Genomic DNA, 21,403 nt, shown 5'->3' on the forward strand with positions numbered 1-21,403 from the left:
TATCAATGCTCCCCTGCCTAAAACTGCAATAACTCACAGTGGGCCTAGAACAAAATCCAAATTCTTTTGTAGGGTTTAGACATCTCCCTGCCTACCTGTCTTTTTGGCTTCTCTCTTCCTCTCTTTCTCTTCTAGCTGGCCTTACTTATACATTCCCTTTTTTTCTATTGCTCAAACATTCCAATTTCATTCTCTACTTGTCTTTGCTGTTTCCTCTGCTTGTAAAGTATTCTGTCCCCAAAGCAATGGGGACTCCTTTATAATAGTCAGATCTCAGCTGGAACTTCGTTACCTTAGGGAGCCCTTTGCTTCTTTTAACTATCTAACATACTACCCCCATTTTAGGATTTTCATAGCCCTTATCACTTTATGTAGTTGTCATTTTTATTCATTGCATTTTTCATTGTGTGCCTTCTTTAAAAAGTAAACTCTCTGAAACATGGAATTAAAATAGGGTCCAGAACAGTGATTTTTAAATGATCATGCTCAATATATATTTGTTGAATGAATGAATGAATGCTATGGTGAACATCCTTACACACTAAACTCTGTACACATCATTGAAGATTTCCTAAGCATAATGCCTTTGAAATTTTTTCTCAGTGAATCTATTTTAGGATTTGTTATCATATTGCTAAAATGAATTACAGACAGGTTTTGTAAGGGTTTATACTTCCAAAAATAATGATTTTTTCCTGCATTTTTATCAATCCCAGGATTCTTGTCATGTACACACACACACACACACACACACACACACCATATACATGTCATCAACATGACTGCCAATTTCATGGGGAAAATAAGAATCTTAAGACCTTTTTTTGATAACTACTGAAACCTGGGCAACTTCTATGATGCTCTGTAATTTTTATACTCTAGTTTTTTTTTTTCCTTCTAATGGAGTATCCATTTCCTTTTCCCACATGTCTCTTGGCATGCTCATCATTTTCTCATTAATTTTTAGTTTTTGTGAATTGTGTGAGAATTTTGAAAATTGTATGAGAAAAATGTATTCATTCATTTATTTGAATATATGCATTTTTCAAGAGTAACCATTTATCTCAAAATATTTATTCAATAATAATTCACTTTCATTACTGGTCATAACTTATTTTTAAAACCATATATGTGGAGGGATACCTGGGTTCCTCAGTCAGTTAAGTGTCAGACTCTTGATATCAGCTCAAGTCATGATCTCAGGGTTGTAAGATCCAGCCCCATGTCAGGCTCTGTACCAGAGTCTGCTTGTACCTCTCCCTCCCCCCCCGCCCCTCCCCATCTCTCTAAAACTGAATAAACAAAATCTTTTTTTTTAAAGGTTTTATTTATTTATTTATTTATTTATTTATTTGACAGAGAGAGAGAGAGAGAGCGTGTGTGCACGCGTACAAGCAGAGGGAGTGGCAGGCAGAGGGAGAAGCAGGCTCCCCTGAGGAGCAAGGAGCCCAACACAGGACTCAATCCCAGGACCCTGGGATCATGACCTGAGCCGAAGGCAGACCCTTAACCGACTTAGTCACCCAGGGGACCCAACAAAATATTAAAAAAAAAAACAACATATAGTTGGAGTGCCTGGGTGGCTCTGTTGATTGAGCACCTGACTCTTGATTCCAGCTCAGGTTGTGATCTTGGGGTTGTGAGATTGAGCCCTGCATGAAGCTCATGCTCAGTGCAGAGTCTGCTTATCCCTCTCCCTCTGCTCCATCCCCCCTGCCCCCTCTCTCTCTCTCTCAAATAAATTAAATAAAATCTTTTTTAAAAACCATATAGTTATTTATATATGCCCAGATATATCTCTGGGTTCTCTTAATTTGGTTATGGAATTAGTGCCAAACTCTTTTTTAAATGATTTTATTTTATTTTATTTATTTGGGGGAGGGGAGGAGCAGGAGTTGTGGGGGAGAGACAGAGGGAGAGGGAGAAGATGACTCCCCGCTGAGGGCAGAGCCTGAGACCAGGCTCAATCCCAGGCCCCTGAGATCATGACCTGAGCAGAAGTCAGACGCTTAACACCCAGGTGCCTCTAGTGCCAAACTCTTTTAAACACTATAGCTTTACAGGCAATTATAATAATTGATACAAAAATTTCACCACATTTTATTCCTTTTCAAAAACTCAGATATTTTTTGGTGGATTTTTTTCCAGAAAAACTTTAGAATTGTGTTATCAATAATTAAAACAAAATTAATAGATTTGTACTGCTATTGCATTAAGCCTACACAGTAATTTAGGAATAGTTTTAATCCTTATTCAACCACTAGGTACTCCCTTTAAAAGGAATCGTATGACATTTGCCCTGCTGTGACTGGCTTATTTCAATGAGAATAATGTGTACAAGATTCACCCAAGTTGTGGCATATGTCAGAATTGTCTTCCTTTTTAAGGCAGAATAATATTCCACTGCCCATATATGTACCTTATTTTGTTTATGTGTTCATCCATCCAAGGACACTTAGAGGGCATACGTCCACCTTTTGGCTATTGTGAATAATGCTGTTATAAACATGAGTGTACAAATATTTGAGTTACTTCTTTAATAAGGAATTCTCAGAAGTAGAATTGCTAAACCATGTGGAAATTCCATGTTTAACTTCTTGAGGAATCACCATACCATTTTCCATAGCACCTGTACAATTTAATATTTCTAACAGCAATGCATAGTAGTTCCATTTCATCCACATGATTCCAAATACTTGTTATTTTCTGCTTTTGATAACCATCATCCTAATGTGTGTGAAGTGGTATCTCATTGTGGTTTTCATCTGGATTTCCCTAATGGTTAGTAATGTTGAGCATCTTTTCATGTATTTATTAGCCTTCTGTATATCTTTTTTGGAGAAATGTCTATTCAAGCCATTTGCTCATTTATCAGTTGGGTTGGGTTTTTTGTTGTTGTTGTTGTTGAATTTTAAGAGTTCTTTTAATATTCTAGATATTAATCCTTTATCAGCTATATGATTTGCAGAGATTTTCTTCTATTCCATGGGTTGCCTTTTCACTTTTTTGTCTCTTCCTGTGATGTATAAAAGTTGTTTTTTTCTTTAATCAATCTTGATGAAATCCAATTTCTTTTACTGTTTGTGCTCTTGATGTGATATCCCGGAAATAACTGCCAATTCCATGTCATGGGAAATTTCCCCCTATGCTCCCTCTCAGAGTTTCATTGTTTTAGCTCTTATATTTAGATCTTTGATCAATTTTGAGTTAATTATTTTGTATATGGATTAAGAGTCTGACCTCAGTTTGTTTTTTGTTTTTTGGGTTTTTTTTAGGTAGATATACAGTTTTCCCAACACTATCTGTTGGAAAGACTGTCCTTTCCCCATTACTGGTCTTGGCAACCTTGTTAAAAATCATTTTACTGTGTATGTGAGAGTTTATTCTGGGCTCTCTATTCTATTCTGTAGATCGTTATGTCTGTTTCACGCCAGTACCACATTGTTTTGATTACTGTAGCTTTGCAGTAAGTTTTGAAATCTGGAAGTGGGAAACTACCAACTTTGTTCTTTTTCAAGATTGTTTTGGCCATTTGTGATCTCTTGTTATTCCATATGAATTTTAAGATGGAGTTTTCTCTTTCTGCAGAAAAAGTCATTGGGATATTGATAAGGATTATATTAAATCTAGAGTGCATGGGATAATACTGACAACTTAACATTGCTAAATCTTCCAATCCATGAACACAAGATGTCTTTTTATCTGTTTGTGTCTTCTTTAATATCTTTCAGCAGTGTAGCTTTGTAGTGTTTTTTTTTTTTAAGATTTTATTTATTTGAGAGGGAAAGAGTGCATGCCAGTGGGGGGAGGGGCACAGAGGGAGGGAGAAGAGGGAAAGAATTCCAAGCAGACTCCTCGCCGAGCATGGAGCCACCATGGGGCTTGATCTCATGACCCTGAGATCATGACCTGCGCTGAAACCCAGAGTTGGACGCTTAATTGACTGAGTCACCCAGGTACCTCAGCTTTGGTTTTCAGTGTACAAGTCTTTCACCTCCCTGATTAAGTTTATTCTTAAATCGTTTTTTCTTTTGAGGCTACTGTAAATGAAACAGTTTTCTTAATTTCCTTTTTGTATTTTTTACTGTTAGTGTATGGAAATGAAACTGAATGTTGTATGTTCACTTTGTGTCCAGCAAGCTGCCTGAATTTATTTATTAGTTTTAACAGTTGTGTGTGTGTGTGTGTGTGTGTAATCTTCAGGGTTTTCTACATATAAGATCATGTCATCTGCAAACAAATAATTTTACTCCTTCCTTCCCAACGGATGCATTTTATTTATTTTTCTTGCCTGATTCTGACTGTAACACTCAATACATTGTTGAATATAATTGGTAAAAGCAGGCATCCCTGTCCAGTTCCTGATCTTGACGGAAAAGCATTCTGTCTCTCACCAATGAGTATGATGTTAGCTGTGGGTTCTTCATATATGCCCTGTATTACGCTGAAGTAGTTTTCTTGTATTTCTAGCTATTGAATGTTTTTATCATAAAAGGGCATTCAATTTTGTCAAATGCTTTTTTTGCATCAATGGAGATGATCACATGGTTTCTCCTTAATTCTGTGAATGTGGTGCATTACGTTGATTGATTTTCATGTGTTGTACCATCCTTGCATTCTAGGAATAAATCCCACTGGGTCACAGTGTGTAATTCTGTTAATGTGCTGTTGAATTTGGCTTGCTTGTATTCTGTTGATGATTTTTGCATTGATATTCGTAAGTGGTATTGGTCTGTAATTTTATTTTCATGTAGTAGTCACAGCATTTTTCCTTCTAATTTATTTAGGATTTGCTCCTCTTAATCCACTGTCTTTGCAGTGTACATTGTCAGCTGCCTTCCTAAGATCCATTACTCTCTTTTCTTCTCAACCCTGTTATCAGTTATCTCAATCTTCCTTCCTCTGTCCCCCATAAATGACTCAGGGGATGCTGATCTTATCCTGAGTTCCATATGGTTCTATGCTTATCCTATCCTCATTGCCAGGTACTGGTTCAGGATTCAGCATGTGAATCAACTATAAGTAATAATTCATAAATGGAATTTACTGATGACTCCTAGGAAAGTTTTTTTTCACTACTAAGATAGAATGCCAATAATAGAAAGTCTTTTATATTCCTCTGAATATCATCATGTCTGTATACTCATCAACATGCAGCCATTTTGCATTTAAAACAATAATTAAGCCAACAATGAGAACGGCAAAGAAGAATATTCGAAATTATGTGGGTCTTCAATGAGAGTAGTGAACCAATGAGTAAGCCAATTTATCTATGGACTTCCTATCATTTTATGTATTTTCTTTATTGTTTATAACTAGTTAAGTGACAGTTCTTATAATTTGCAGGCAGAAATTATTTAAACTAATACAGTCCCACTTATCTTTAGTGATACAGCCAGAATTCAAAGGCAAACCTGATATATTTCCCCTTGCTTCTCTAAAAGGATGCTTTAAGAATTTCTCTTTATCCTGCAATTATAGACATTTTTACAGAATATATTTATGCCTTAATCTGTTCATTATTTCTGGAACATGAAACATGCTGATGTTTTAAACTACAAATTCAAGTCTCCCTTTATTACAGGATATCTGTCCTCTACTGTATTAGAATTTTTTTTTTCCTTCAGAATTTTGGGAATCTTGCCTGTTTGCTCTGCAGTGTCTTATTCTTCATGCCTGCCTTATTTTCTCCCTTTTAGATCTGCTGTTTGCAGATATATTTGGTGTGATTTTTCTTAAGCCTATTTTTCATGTTCTTTATACTAATCACTTTCAATGAATCCTTACATTAGTTATTACACCTACCATATGAGGTAGGTACTTATATGAGATTCATTTATGTAAAATTAAATTAAGGAATTGATAGACCAAATAATTTTCCCAAAGGGTATGTATTTAATTAGAGGCACAATCAAAATTCAGAATCAGGTCTGACTCTTAATGTGAAATCTTAAATACTTGGAGTATAAAAAGCAATTTAGTCTAGGAGAACAAATTCTAAAGTCATACTTCCTGACTCAAATTATGACCTTAGGGGTGCCTCGGTAGCTCAGTCAGTTAAGCGGTTGCCTTCAGCTCAGGTCATGATCCCAGAGTCCTGGGATGGAGCCTCATATCGGGCTTTCTGCTCAGCGGGGAGCCTGCTTCTCCCTCCTCCACCCTCCCTGCTTGTGTTCCCTCTCTCGCTGTCTCTCTGTCAAATAAATAAATTTTAAAAATCTTAAAAAATAAACCAAATTATGACCTTAATATAAAGTATATTTTATGATATATAATTTATACTAAAATACACTATACTCTAACGTAATGCTCCCCACCAGTAAGTATTTACTAAATGGTAAAGTGATAGATTAGGATATTTTCATGAATCTCTGCTTCCAACAGTGGGAGACTATTGAGTTATAGTGACCAGCCTGGCTCACTGTCTTTAGTCCTCTTCAACCTCTTTCACTGGTTCCCTCATATTTAGTCATGTAGTCTCTACTTCTAACCTGATCATCACCATCATTTAGTGAAAACTCCAAGTGCTTTGGAGTGTGATGTCCCTGGGTTCAAATCCTGACTCAAACATATTCTAGCAATGATCTTGGACTAGTCATTTCACCTCACTGAGCCTCAGTTATCTTACCTGTTGTAGCAGATACTGTCTGCTACATAATCCCTGACTGCTAGATCATGTACGTGTCATACAACTTCCCATTTCAAGTGCCTCTAACTCTGTGCCTGACAGCTTTCTTGGACTAGAGGAGTATCTTTGACCTGTGTGAGGAGCTGGGTTGTTGAAGTCCCTGAAAGCAGCCCTGAAAAAATACTAGATGCAAGTTGGAGACTAAGACCTGAATTCCTTATTCCTTGGGTGTACTCACCATGAGGCATATTCAACAAAATCTTACAGTATTCACACTGAGATTGAGCCTCAGTTCCCTATAATGGTGACAAGCTAATTAACACACTTTTTTTTTTTAAGACTGTATTTATTTGACAGAGAGAGACACAGTGAGAGAGGGAACACAAGCAGGGGGAGTGGGAGAGGGAGAAGCAGGTCTCCCGCGGAGCAGGGAGCCCGATGCGGGGCTCAATCCCAGGACCCTGGGATCATGACCTGAGCCGAAGGCAGACGCTTAATGACTGAGCCACCCAGGCGCCCCTATTAACACACTTTTTAATGGCTTCCTTCCCTTCCCTATTTGAGTTCTCTATTCTCCACTTGGTCACTGGGTGGGATCACCTCCCAAATAAAGTATTTACATTTGAATCCTTATTTCAAGCTCAATTCTGGAGGAACGCAAACTAAAACACCTGTAACTATGAATAATAATATTAAAAATTATAACATAATTAATTGAGCATTTAAAAGTACATGAGACACAATAATGAGGCCCTTTTTATGCATTCTCATGAGTCAATTGAGAAGATATTATTATCATCCTAATTTAACAGATGATATACCTGAATCACAGAAAGGAAGCAGCTTGTCAAATCACACAGACTTGTACTGAGATGAACAAGAATTCTAATTCCAGAGCCCTGAAGTCTCGAGTCATTGCATTATATTTTCTTTCAGCTATCACAATGAAAAAAAAAAAGCAAGAGTCTGGGTAGAGAAAGTAGAGAAATTAGTGAAAACTAATTTGGCCTTGTAAACCTTTAAATAATGTGGGGGTTTTTTTCCGTAAAAGGAAAGGAGAATGATTTAAGAAACTTTCTGGGGGGTGGGGGTGGGGATGGGGCTAAGATTAGGATGAATTTGCGCTGTTGGAAGATCACGCGAGGGAGGCAATAGGAGATTAGTTAGAGACTGTTTTAATAATTTCAGGAATAGTTAACTTTACTAGAGAAGTGACAGTGGGAATGGGAAGAAGTAGATGTGTTTTAGAGACATATCGAAGATAGTATTACTTGTATTTAGTGATGTATGGTAAGTATTGATGAGGGGGAGAGAATGGCCTCAGACCTTCTAGGTTTCTGACTTAAGTGACCAGGCAGTAGAAGTTACATTTACTGATATGCAGGAGAAAGGAAAAGAAACTACTTTAGGAGGGGATTTGGGTTTACTTAAGAAGTACAGGTAAACAATCAGTTATAATGTGCAGTAAAATACACTAACATGAGGTAAATACACTTGGCATCAAACTCAGTCCCAGGATATGATCACTGAAGGAAGCTCAGAAATGAAAAATGAGGACATGCTGTCTACATCCATCCCTATCCTACATATATCTGAACTGTATTTACACATTTACCTGTGGGAAGCTGCTTCTCTCACAGTTTTTAGCATGTTACAACCTGATGTAACTCGTTTCAAATTTAAGGGCACCCACCCACCTCAAAAATCTCTAAATAGTGTTAAACGTATAGAGTTTAATAAAATCCAGTGTGGCCATCCATCCCTTTCTCCCTCTGCTTCTCCCTTCTCCACTGACATTAAAAATACTAGTTCACATGTCACATGAACGTTTAAAATACCAGATACGGACAAATACAGGGCAGAAACCTCTCCGAAGTCTTTAAGTATACTTGAGGTAGAAATCATGGGAAGAAGTATCTGCCGGCCTACTCTATCATAACGTACTAGAACATTTATAGTTTATTCCTGGAAATATGATTCTCATTAGTAGAGATACAGAGTTTTCTCATCAGTGAGGTGTGTGCCCAGATATTACTCTCAGGACCTGGGTTTTCATACTCTGAGGAAAGTCCTAAATGTCAGTGCAGAGACCTAGGGAGCATTTCTAGATGTGGTGAGATAACAGACCAGAATAGCTATTTGGGTCATGTCCACCATAGCATAAATTTTAGTCATGGGCAACCCTAGAAACAATCGCTTTTCAAAATTCAACCTCAAAATCCATTATCAATCACCTCCTAGGCAAATTGTTTACTATACTAGTGTGGAAGACAGAATAATGGTCCCTGAAAGATATCCTGATACTCCATATCTGTAAATATGGTACCTTAAATGGCAAAAAGGACTTTGAAGATGTGATTGAGGATCTTGACGGGGGAGATTATTCTAGGGTTCAATCTAACCACAAGTATCCTTATAAGAGGGAGGCAGGAGGAACAGAGTCAGAAGAGAAAGTGTAAGGATGGAAGCAGAGGTTAGAGAGGTGAAAAGATGCTACACTTCTGGTTTTGAAGATGGAGGAAAGGGCCACGAGTCAATAAGTGTGATGGCTTCTAGTAGCTGTAAAAGACAAGGAAATGGATTTTCCCCTAAAGTTTCCAGATGGACTTCAGGTCTGCCAGCATCTTCATTTTAGCCCAGTGAAACTGATTTCAGACTTCAGACTTTCAAAACTATAGAATAATAAATCTATGTTGTTTCACACCACTAAGTTTTTGATATTTGTTAGAGCAACAATAGTAAACTAATACAACTAGTAAACAGCATTATCATTTATGACAGATGACACAGTAGTTAAATTATTCTGAAGAAAGTTATTGTATGTGCATTGATATATCCTGTCTTTGGAAGGCAGTCAACCATACATTAACAACAACCATTAATTCACACAGTTGTTGTTTTGTTTTGTTGTTTTTTTACTGTTTTCAATTTGTTTTCTGGATGAAGGAACTAAATCATGCCATACTAAAATGTAATAAAGCACACAATAAAGTTACACAAGAGTACTTGCCAGCCTCAGAGCTGTGATGTCCACATGTGGCTATGTCCACTCACATTTAAATTAATTAAAACTAAATAAAGTAAACAAACAAAAAACTAAGTAAGTTCAAACTTCAATTCCCCAGTTGCACTAGCCACATCTTACAGGCTCAGTAGCTATGGATGCATAATGGCTACCACAGTGGAAGATGTGGATTACAGAATATTTCCATCTGTATGGTGCTTCTGAACATCTTTTTTCTTTTTAAATTTGACCATAAAATGTCACACAACTGTCCTTTTCCAGAATGGACAGTGAAATCTTAAAATTGACAACACATTTATACTGCTTATAATTTCATTTTTTTTTTAACTTAGAAAAGCCTAAAGAAGAACCCTAGAGCATAAATGATAATGACTTTCTGCCTTGGCAAAAAACAAATCAGTATCTGGAAAATCAGGAGATAACAGGAACATACAACTAACATTTAAGCGGGGCAAAGCACTTTTGAAAAATTCAAAACAGAGACAACAAAAATCCAGCAAGAAAGAATCAAAATCCCAGACTGGAAGCAGTCATTGTAAATTAAACAAGAATAAATGTGCATACATGCACACACACAAATGCACACATGCACAGTCTTCCTTCCCTCCTTGAGGAAGAGGAAATGGGATCATTAGCACATCAACAACCATAACTTCTACTCCAAGGAGAAATCGTTAGTTCAGCTTGCTCTGGTTCAAAGAAAAATCTACCTGTAATTAAATAACCATGTAAAACCAGGATCTTCTCAAGGTGTAAAAGAATAAATATGGACTCTTAGAATTATGCTCCGAGACCTTCAATGTGATACCAATGCTAGTATTTTTACACACAGGATTCATGTGGAAATGACATATAGAGGACTCTCCTTCTAATGAGTGGGAAGTGGACAGAACTAATACTTGAAGCCACAACTTTCTGCAGCACAGTAACAGTGTTATTAAGTAAGAGTATGCACTGCAATAATTTGCAAAGAAATAAAGGAGGCATACAAAAATGCTTCAGGATGTCAGGAAAGTTGGATGATGATAGGAAGACGGAACACAACTACCTGAATTGATGACTACAATGTCTTAAGAAGGAAATGGGGTTTCAGGCTTGAGGGAAAGGAAACACAAAGTTGTGCTGGGACAGAGAAGGGAGAAAAATTCTGGAAGGGCAAAGATGTAGACTTGGAATAACTAAGATGGAAGTGCTAAGAAGGACAGTAAAAGACAGCCTGTCACGTGTACAGCACAGTTACACCCCCAAGGTCTTTTGGAGAAGCCATGAACAACCAACTACCTCCTTTGATGACCCATTAAAAGGGCAGAATACCCCAACCAGTGTGGGCTGCCAGGCAACCAGCAAATGACTCAAGAAGAGGAAAACAACTTAGCAGTTTTTTCTTCTCATTCTTGTACTTACATCCTATTTTTGCCTTTCATAGATAAAAATTGATGTGTGCATTAGTTTCCCTTATATACAAGGAAAATACTGTGCTAATAATTCCATATATATTTGAGTTGTTATGTGACAGGAAGATGAGGTGAGATGGACAGTGCAGAGAAGAGCTTTGGCTGAGCAGACCTGGGTTAAAAGCAGGACACACTCCAGGTCCCTGAAGGAGATGTTTATAATCCTCTTTAGTCACAGAGCCTCCTAAAATAGGTCTTCAGCTGTTCAACTTCCTATTAAACTCAAAATGAGTAGAGAGTTTATGTGGAAGTGGGGACTACAGAACTTCATTATCCTGAGAGGATAAAGTCAGGACTTACCTACACATGGAAACAATTCCCCACTGCTTTTTTAAAAAAAATTTGGGGGGGGGCGGTGGCTGGGTGGCTCAGTTGTTAAGTGTCTGCCTTCAGCTCAGGTCGGGATCCCAGGGTCCTGGGATTGAGCCCCACATCAGGCTACCTGCTCAGCGGGAAGCCTGCTTCTCCTCCTACTACCCCCTGCTTGTGTTCCCTCTCTCGCTGTGTCTCTGTCAAATAAGTAAATAAAATCTTTAAAAATAAATAAATAATTTTTTTAAATTTTAGAACAGTTTTTGATTTGTCAAAAATTACAGATGTCTCACAAACCACACATCCAGTCTCTCCTATTGTATTTTAGGTGACATTAGTGCAGTGTATTTGTTACAACTCATTAACCAACAATGACCCATTATTATTATAAACAAAAGTCCTTTAATCTTTCAGATTTCCTTTGACCTCACATTGTTTTTTGTTTTTGTTTTTTGCTCCAGGGTGTCAGATTACATTTAGTCATCTCTTTAGGTTCTTCTCAGCTGTGATAGTTTCTCAGATATTTCTCATTTTTTATTACCTTGACAGTTTCAAGATTATTGGTCAGGTATTTCGTAGAATTTCATTCATTTGGGATTTGTGTGATGTGTTTCTCATGATTAGACTGGAGTTACATGTTTGGGGGAGAAAGACCCTGAAGATAAAAGGTCATTTTCTTCATATCAACATGATTTATCACCATTGATGTTAACCTTGACTGCCTGGTTGAGGTGGTGTTGCTGAGGTTTCTCCACTGAATAATTACTCTTTTCCTCCCCTTTCCATATTGTACTTAAGTTTGAAAGGAACACACTATGCTTAGCCCACACCTATGGAGTAAGAAGTAAGTTTCCATCTCGGGGGGGGGGGGGAGGGCAGAGTATCTAAGTTCAGCTTTCACTGCATCCCACAAATTGAATTTTCATTTAGTTCAAAATATGTTTAAATTTCTCTTGATACATCTTCTTTGAGCCATGTGTTATTTAGAAGCATGTTGTTTAATTTCCAAGTAACTGGGCATTTTCCAGTTATCTTCTGTTAAAGAATTCTATTTTAATTACACTGTAGTCTGAGCATATACTCTATGTGATTTCTATTCTTTTAAATTTCTTAAGGGAAGTTTTATGACCCAGAATGTGGTTCATCTTAGTAAATGTTCCAAGTCAGCTTAAGAAAAATGTGTATTCTGCTGTTGTTAGATGGAGTATCCTATAAATATCAGATTAAGTGAATTGTTGGTGATATTCAGGTCAACTATATTTGTACTGATTTTCTGTCTACCTGACCTATCAATTATTGTAAGAAGGGTGTTGAAGCCTCCAACTTTAATAGTGGATTTGTTTGTTTCTCCTTTTAGTTCTATCAGTTTTTATATCACATATTTTTGCACTCTCTTGTAAGGTGCATTCACATTTCAGGTTGTTAGGTCTTCTTTGAGAACTGACCCCTCTGTCATTATGTAAGCTAACTCTTTATCTCTGATCATTTTTCTTGATCTGAAGTTTACTTTGTTTGAAATTAATATAGCTGCTCCAGCTTTCTTTTGATAAGTGTTCAAATGGTATATATGTCTCCATTCCATTAACTTACCTGAATCTTTATATTTTAAATAAAATACCTGTAGACAACATACAGTTGTATCTTTTCTTTTTATCCACTCTGAGAATCTGTTTTTTTAATTGGCATATTTAGATGAGTAAGATTTTAAGTAATTACTCATATAGTTGGATTAATATCTACCATGTTTATAACTTTTCCATTCACTGCATCTTTTTTCATTTCTTTTATACCCCCATCCCCTGCCTTTTTTCCCTGACTTGCCTGGTTTTAAATGAGCCTTTTATATAACCCCATTTTATCTCCTCTCTTAGTATATCCATTATACTTCCTCTAAAAGTTTTTTTTTTTTTTTTTTTTTGGTAGCTGTGCTAGGATTTCCAATATATATTTTAAACTAATGTAATGCAGGGTACTTTTGAGGATGGGAAAGTTGGTGTCTGTCATTAATTTCAAAATTTCTCAGCTGTTACAACTTCAAAAATTTCTTCTTTCATCTTCTGATATTAAAATTATGCATAAAATTATGTTACACCAGGAGAAATTCCCCTATAGTTCTTGGGTATTCTTTTTTTTTTTTTTAAAGATTTTATTTATTTGAGAGCGAGAATGAGAGACAGCATGAGAGGGAGGAGGGTCAGAGGGAGAAGCAGACTCCCTGCCGAGCAGGGAGCCCGATGCGGGACTCGATCCCGGGACTCCAGGATCATGACCTGAGCCGAAGGCAGTCGCTTAACCAACTGAGCCACCCAGGCGCCCCTTGGGTATTCTTTTTTAAAATTATTTTTTCTCTTTGCATTTTAGTTTGGCAAGTACTACTGAATTATCCTCAAGATCACTGATTCTTTCCTTAGGCATGTCCATTCTACTGATGAGCCCATCAAAGATAGTCTTCATTTCTGTACAGTGTTTTTATTTTTTATATTTCCTTCTGATTATTTCTTAGTTTCCATCTCTGTGCTTATATTACCCATCTTTTTTTTTTTTTTTTTGTATGATGTCTAGTGTTTTCATTAGGGTGCTCAACATATTAATCAGTTATTTAAATTCCCAATCTGATCATTCTAACTATGTGTCATATGTGGTTCTAGTGCTAATGCTTCCTTCGTCTCTTCAGATTATGTTATTTGGTCCCTGTCTCTTGGCATACCTTGTAATTCTTTTTGATAGCCAGACACGTTATATCAGATAATAGGAACTGAGGTAAGCAGAACTTCAGTATATGGATACATATCAACCTATGAATCAGGCTGTGTTTAATATGAGTCAAAGATACCAGAGGCTAAAATTCCTCTAAATGCCCTTGTTTTTTACTTTCTTTTTGACTTTAGAGTTTCCTTAATAACTCCTCCTCAGATAGAATCTGCATCTTGCAACTTTCTTATTGGTAATCCACTATTACTATATTGGAGCTCTGTCGGTATGATCACAAGGCATGGGAGAGGAGAAGTGTTCTATAGTATGATTAAAATTTAGGGCACCTGTGTGGCGTCAGCCTTCGGATTCAGGTCATGATCTCAGGGTCCTGGGATCCAGCCCCATGTTGGGCTCCCTGCTCGCGGGGAGTCTGTTTCTCCCTCTCCTCCCCACTCATGCTCTCTGTCGCTGTCTCTCTCTCTCTCTAATAAATAAAATAAAATCTAAAAAAATAAAAATAAATAAATAAATCTCCCTCATTTAGTGGGACTGAGTCTCTGGGATGTGTTCCTTCTAAGTGTTTCTTGGTGGTATAGCTTTTATGCTCCCCGTAGGTGAGACAAGAAGTCTAGAAGGGGCTAGAGTGAAAGACATACAATGCCCCCCATCTGGGATAAGGTCCTTAAAAGTCTTTTACTCTAGAGAGTAGGCTTTTTTAATGGAGAATGCTTTCAAGTATGTGTTGGGGAAGGGAAATTTTCCATCTATTCCTCCTGATTCTTTTGCTTGGTCTCATAATTAAATTGACATAAGATAGATTAGGAGGAAAAAAAAATTTTTATGTATGGGAAACTCACAGATACGGGACCCAAAGAAGTGACCAAAGCAGGCAGTTTTTATACCTTTTTGACAAGGAAACAAATTTGTAAAGAACTGGCAAGCCAAACAAGTTTGGGCTCGGGATAGTAAACTGGTAAATAAGTAACAAGGTTTTACATAGCTTTCTTGGCTTTGAATTCCCTATCTCTGGCAATTAGGGGGTCTCCTTTTCTCCTGGTATAGGGCAGGTACCTTTCATATGGGGGATTTATTTCCTGCTTTTAGGGAAACAAAGAATGGTCAGAGTGTCCTTCTTACATTAGCTGTTCCTCATATAATTTTAATTCAAAATAATCCATATGTCAAAGTAGCATATTTTCAGGCAGCCTGTCCTAAACCCCCCATTGTGTCACTCTGATTATTCTCCCCCTACCCTTTCCATAGCCCAGAATGTATCTAACTTGGATTTCTACTGTGAAAACCTAGTGGGATTCTGACAGGTCAAATCTATAAAAATATGGGAAGTCCCCAAGACTATAATCCCTGGGACTTTCTCCCTCTCAAACCGATCTATACTCAGCCTCCAGCAATTCCTCAAAATTGGCACTTATGTGTTCCCAGCATTTTAAGGCTCTAGTGACTTCTGCTCTAGGTAAGCAGAGCTTGACTTTGAATCTTTTGATATGCTTGTGCCTCCAGTTTGTTGATGGAAGTTTTCCCTGTGGTATTTCTCTGATGAGGCCAAGAAAAACTGATTCTCAGTTTGTTCACATTTTTCTTGTAGTAAGGTTTGGAATGAAGACTTCTAAGCTCTTTACATGTTGGATCTGAAAGAAGGCCTCTCATTGTTTTTATTGCCTAAAATATTTTTACTGAGCCAAGTCTTATATGCAAAATAAAAATAATGAACAAATATCTAGCAAAGGCAAACCAATGAATAAATTTTTTCATAAAAATAGGCATCGTATCTCAATCAGAAGATGTAAACAACAGTCTTACTTAGACAGGAAGGGACAGTGGGAGAACAGAAGTCTCCTAGGTGACTCAAACTGATTATGTGCAAGGTAGTAAATCGAGGACTATGGAAGGGGATATTGTTTGCTAGGGTTAAGAAAACAGGAAACAGAACCTAGAAATAAGGGTAGTAAAATCTTACGCTACTGTTCTTGTGTATAGGTTTGACACAATTACCTTCAACTGGGTATGGACAGGTATTTATACAGAAAGTATGATCTTCCATAATTTAGCAGATAAACTGCATGGAATCATATCTGACATATTCTATAAAGATATTTAATTCTTATATAACTTCATTCATTCATCCTTTTACCATTTATTTAATATGGTTTTTGTTTGTTTGTTTTTTACCAAGTGCCTATTATATGTTAGGTACTACTCTAGATATCAGAGATGTAATTGTGAACAAGATATATGGTATTTCAGCTTTTCTGGAGCTTACATTGCAATGTAAACAAATAATTTCAGTTGTTTATTAGTCATATGAAGAGATAAAGAATAGGATGTGGTAGAGATATGGTCAGTGAAGGATTCTCTGAGGATGTGACATTTGAGCAGAAACTTCAGGAATGGGAAGGAGCAAGCCACGTGCAGACTGAGGGAAAGAATACTTGAAGAGGAGGGAACATCAAGTGGTAAAACTCCTAGTTGGAATTAGCTTGGCATGACTGACCAATAAGCAATGACAAATGGGCAAGAAGGCCACTGTGGCTTGAGTGGAGTGAGCAAAGGAGAGAGGCGATAAAGGGTTCTGCACCCAATTCCACCATGGAGGAAGGGGGGTTCCTCCCACACCACCAACAATTCTCCAGACACCAGCTAGGTGTTCTAGAATTAAACTCAATTCAGACACTGCCCACCTGAAGAGAGCATCAGATCCTACATTTTATGGGTTCAGTCCTATAAGACTGCCTCCCCCTCCACTTCAGATACCAATCATAAACCCAGATTATCACCTGTGATTCTGACCAACTGGCTATAGATTAAAAGTTCTAATGACACACACCCCCTCCCTCCTTGGACTTGAGATGCCAGTCACAAGTCCAGGCTGTCACCTATGCTTCTGAATGACTGGCTCTATAGGTCAGAGGTTCCCATGACCCACTCCTTGGTCCAATTAATTTGCTAGAGCAGTTGACAGAACTCAGAGAAACCTTTTACTTAATAGATCACTAGTTTATAATAAAAGGATATAACTCAGGAATGGCCAGATAGAAGAGATACACAGGGCAAAATATGGGGTAAAGGCAAGGAGCTTCCATGCTACCTACAGTGCACCACTCTCCCTCAGTCTCCACATGCTCAGCAACCTGAAAGCTCTCTGAATACTGTCCTTTGGGTTTTTAGAGAGGCTTCATTACAAAGGCATGATTGATTAGATCAATGGCCATTGGCAGTTCAATCTCCAGCCACTCTCCCCTCCCTGGACTCTAAGTTCCAACCCTCTAATCACAAGGTTGGCTCTCCTGGCAACCTGCCCCTATCCTTAGGTGCTGGTCCAAAAGTCACTTCATTAACACAACAAAAGACACCTTTCTGGCTCTCATCACAAGAAATTTCAAGGGTTTTAGGAGCTCTGTGCCAGAAACAGAGACAAAGATCAAATACAAATTTCTTACTATAAAATACACTATCATAGATCAAAAAGTGAGGTTGAAAAATGAGGCAGGAGATACATCTTAGTAGGTCGAGGTAAAGAGTTTTAATTGTAAGTGGGTGGGAAACAATTCCAAGGTTTTGATCAGGAAAGAGACATGATCAGGTATGATCATTCTTATTTCCATACGGAGAATAATTATCCATGGCAAAGACTGACCAAGGGAGATTAGGTAGGGGACTATGACAATACTTCCTGTGGGAATTGATGATGGCTTGACTAAAGTGGTAGCATTAGAGGTGTCTTTGTAGAAAGTGACCACACTCAAGAAGTATTCTAAATATAAAACTCATAGAACTTAATGATGAATTTGAAGTCAAAGTTTAGGTAAATGGAGTATTTTGATAACTGGTTTGCCATTGAATACAGTATTAATTATATTTTACTTTATTTTATTTTATTTAAGTGGGCTCCAAGCCCAACGTGGGGCTTGAACTCACAACCCTGAGATCAAGAATTGTACACTCTACCAACTGAGCCAGCCAGGTGCCCCTCTATTTTATCGATATCTATTTCAAGTAGGCTTTGAAGGGAGGCAGAATATACCACACCAAAGTATGCCTCTTTGGCATAAGGATTATTTTAGGCTGATTACTTTTAAGATACATTAGACAATGGAAAAGCTCTGTAAACTGAGAAGTTACCCTTTTGTAAGAGACATTTACATTTATAAAGGAAATCACTTATAAGGCTATGTCTTTCTCTGTAATAGGAAGAAAGGATGACTCTAAATCTCCAGAAACCTTATCAATGGAAAAGGCAAGGATTTAGGTTGATTTCTGGGGTATTTAGCATGATTTCATAGTTATCTAGCTGTATTCGTGGGACAAGGGGAGCCTAGGGTTCTCTTACTGCTCTGCCATCTACCCCATTCTCTACCTAAAAGGCAAAGATTTAAATCTGCATAACAGCCTTACCTTTGTTTATTGTGCTTTTCCTGGTAACCTCCCATCTGAACCCCCCCTCCAAACACATATCTTTTCTCTTTAGCTAGAGATAGTATTTAAGGTGATACTTGGACCATTTCAGGGACTTAACTCGGTTTTCCCGGGCTCTCCCATGTATATAGGAGGTATATATGTTTTTGAACTTCTATTTCTCTTTCTCCTGTTAATCTGTCTTTTATTATAAGGGGCATCTGAGCCAAGAACCTAGAAGGGGTAGAGGAAAAATAATTTTTCCTCCCCCACATCTTACACGGAAAGCATGAGAAATAAAGGTAATTATATTTATAAAAAATAGAGTTTTAGGGGGCACCTGGGTGCCTCAGTCAGTTAAGCATCCAACTCTTGATTTCAGCTCAGGTCATGATCTCAGGGTTGTGAGATCAACCCCAAGTCAGGATCTGCACTCAGCGTGGAGTCCGCTTGAGATTCTCTCTCTCCCTCTGACCCTCCCCCTGTTCACGTGCCCACGTGCTCTCATTCTCTCTCTCAAAACAAATAAATAAGATCTTTAAAAAAAAAACCAATAGAGTTTTATGGCTTATTTAAAAATGTTCATTAATTTATCAGATAGCTGTTGAGTATCTACTATGAACCAGGTGCCATCCTAGGGAAAAGGGATACATCAGTGAACAAAACTTTTAAAAATTGCTGCCTTCATGAAGTTTTCATCTTAATGAGGCTAGAAAATAAAATAATAGTAAGTTACATAATATGTTAAAAGATGATATGTACTATGGATAAAATAGGAAGGTGGTGCTTCTCAAACTCTAAAGTGCATATTAATTAACTGGGGAACTTTATGGAATGGATTATGATTTTAGGAGGTCTATGTAGGGGCCTCAGTTCGGGTATTTTTAAGAAGTCCCGAAGTTACACCACCTGACATTACTCTCCATCAAAGGGGAACCAGGATTCTTAACAGACTAAGATGAAGAGACAGTAAGTTGAGAAAATACGAGAAAAATGCAATAATAAAAATAAGGAAAGCCGATGAGAAAGCCAAAAGGGGGAAAAGCAAAATCAAAACTCATATTACAAAGTGCAAATTAGGATTGATGTAGAGGATAAGGCATAGATGTTCTCCCAAAAAGTAAGTCAGGAAAAAAATTGAAGATGCAAAAAAATAAAGAGAGAGAAAGAGATGATTGATGTGAAGACTGGAGTCTAAGCAATAATCTATAAATAAATGAAATATCTATAAAAGAAATGAGGGCAAATGAAACAAAGGCAATAACCTTGGTTGGAATCCTGGATGTTTTTCAATTGCTCGAGAGGACAATGCTTACTATCATCACCAAATATCACCAAAAGCAGCCAATTCAAAAATGCAGGAGAGCTCTATGTTGGCCAGAGTACCATGCACCAATTATCAATCCCAAAGGTGTAGACCACCATGCAATCCCAGGGGAGTACTCTAAACACTTCTGCCCATTGCACCTTGGTATCAGAGTTGCCAAGGAAAACACTGCAGTCAAGCCCTGGATGGAACCCTTTACTTACATAGAGAAGAGAGAGAGCAAGGTCAGCTTCAGTGGTGGGTGTCAGTCCCCCATAGCCAGCAGGTCTCTCCCTGTGGCCTGATGCAGGTATTTCACCTATGCACAAACCTCTGGTGCCACAGTGGAGGGAACCCTGTCCCCTCTTCTTAGATATAACAGTGGAGTTGGCCAGGTGCCATATGACGCACACACTTTCAGCAGAGACAAAAGAGTACTCATCCAGTCTGAAACAAGATAAAATATTCCCACACAAGGTGATAAGCTGGGCATGGGTTCTGTGGACTCTATCTCTTGGAAAGGAATGTTTCAGACCCAAGGCCCATTCTCATGCAGCTGAGTAGGAGCGGAAAGACAGCATGGAAGAGACTGCCCTTCCTAACAATCTAAGTATTGGAAAAGAGACATTGTATATTTTCATTACATACTTAGAATATTTATGAGAATCAAACGAAAAATGCTTAAAAGTTACCAAATGAAATACGGCTGCTGGTTATTAAATTAATATAGAATCAATAATTTTGACCCATACAACGAAAAGATCATTCAAAAATATAACTGAAAATATTAATTTTTAAATAGTAATCCATCAGTGGTGATGGTTGCAATCCACTGGTGGTGATGGTTTAATGTAATTAAGACCACTGAACTGTACACTTAAAAATGGATAAAATTCTAAGTTTTATGTTATACATATTTTACCATAATAAAAAGAAAAAAATGCAATTTTAAAACAAATAAATAGCAATCCGTAATATAATACCTCAAGAAATAAATTTATCAAGAGAAGTACAACACATCTAAAAAAACTAAATTTCATTAAAAAATTTTTTTTGAAAGATATAAAAAAATTTAGGTAAATTGATAGAAATACTGAGTTCCTGTAAAAATCTAAATAGTGAATATCTCTATTCTTCTTAATTAAAATATGTTAAAATTAAAACCACCAAGTGATTTATTAGGTTAACAAAATGATACAAAGTTATTCCAGAAAATTTATCATTCAAGAATGTGCTGCAGAAACATAAAAAAAAAGAGTAAGGCAAAAAATGATTTTATAAGTTTAGAGGCAGACACATGAATGGAAGAGGAAATTAAGTCCAGAATGAAATACATCTAAGGACTTGCTTTTCAGTCCAACTTCAAGTTTCTCTTTTAATATGAGAATTTATCACCCATACCCAGAGTTCAACAATTTATGTTCTGGGTTTTGTTCCATCCATCTCATTTTATGTATGTTTATACATTCTTTTCTTCTCTTTCTTTATTCTTTTCTTAACTTTTGCTGAACTGGCTACATTACTATTAATTCCATTTCTTTCCATTCTTAATTGGATATTATACTGGCTCTTTT

The sequence above is a fragment of the Neomonachus schauinslandi genome, chromosome X (genome assembly GCF_002201575.2).
Source record: "Neomonachus schauinslandi chromosome X, ASM220157v2, whole genome shotgun sequence".
Taxonomy (NCBI): Eukaryota; Metazoa; Chordata; class Mammalia; order Carnivora; family Phocidae; genus Neomonachus; species Neomonachus schauinslandi.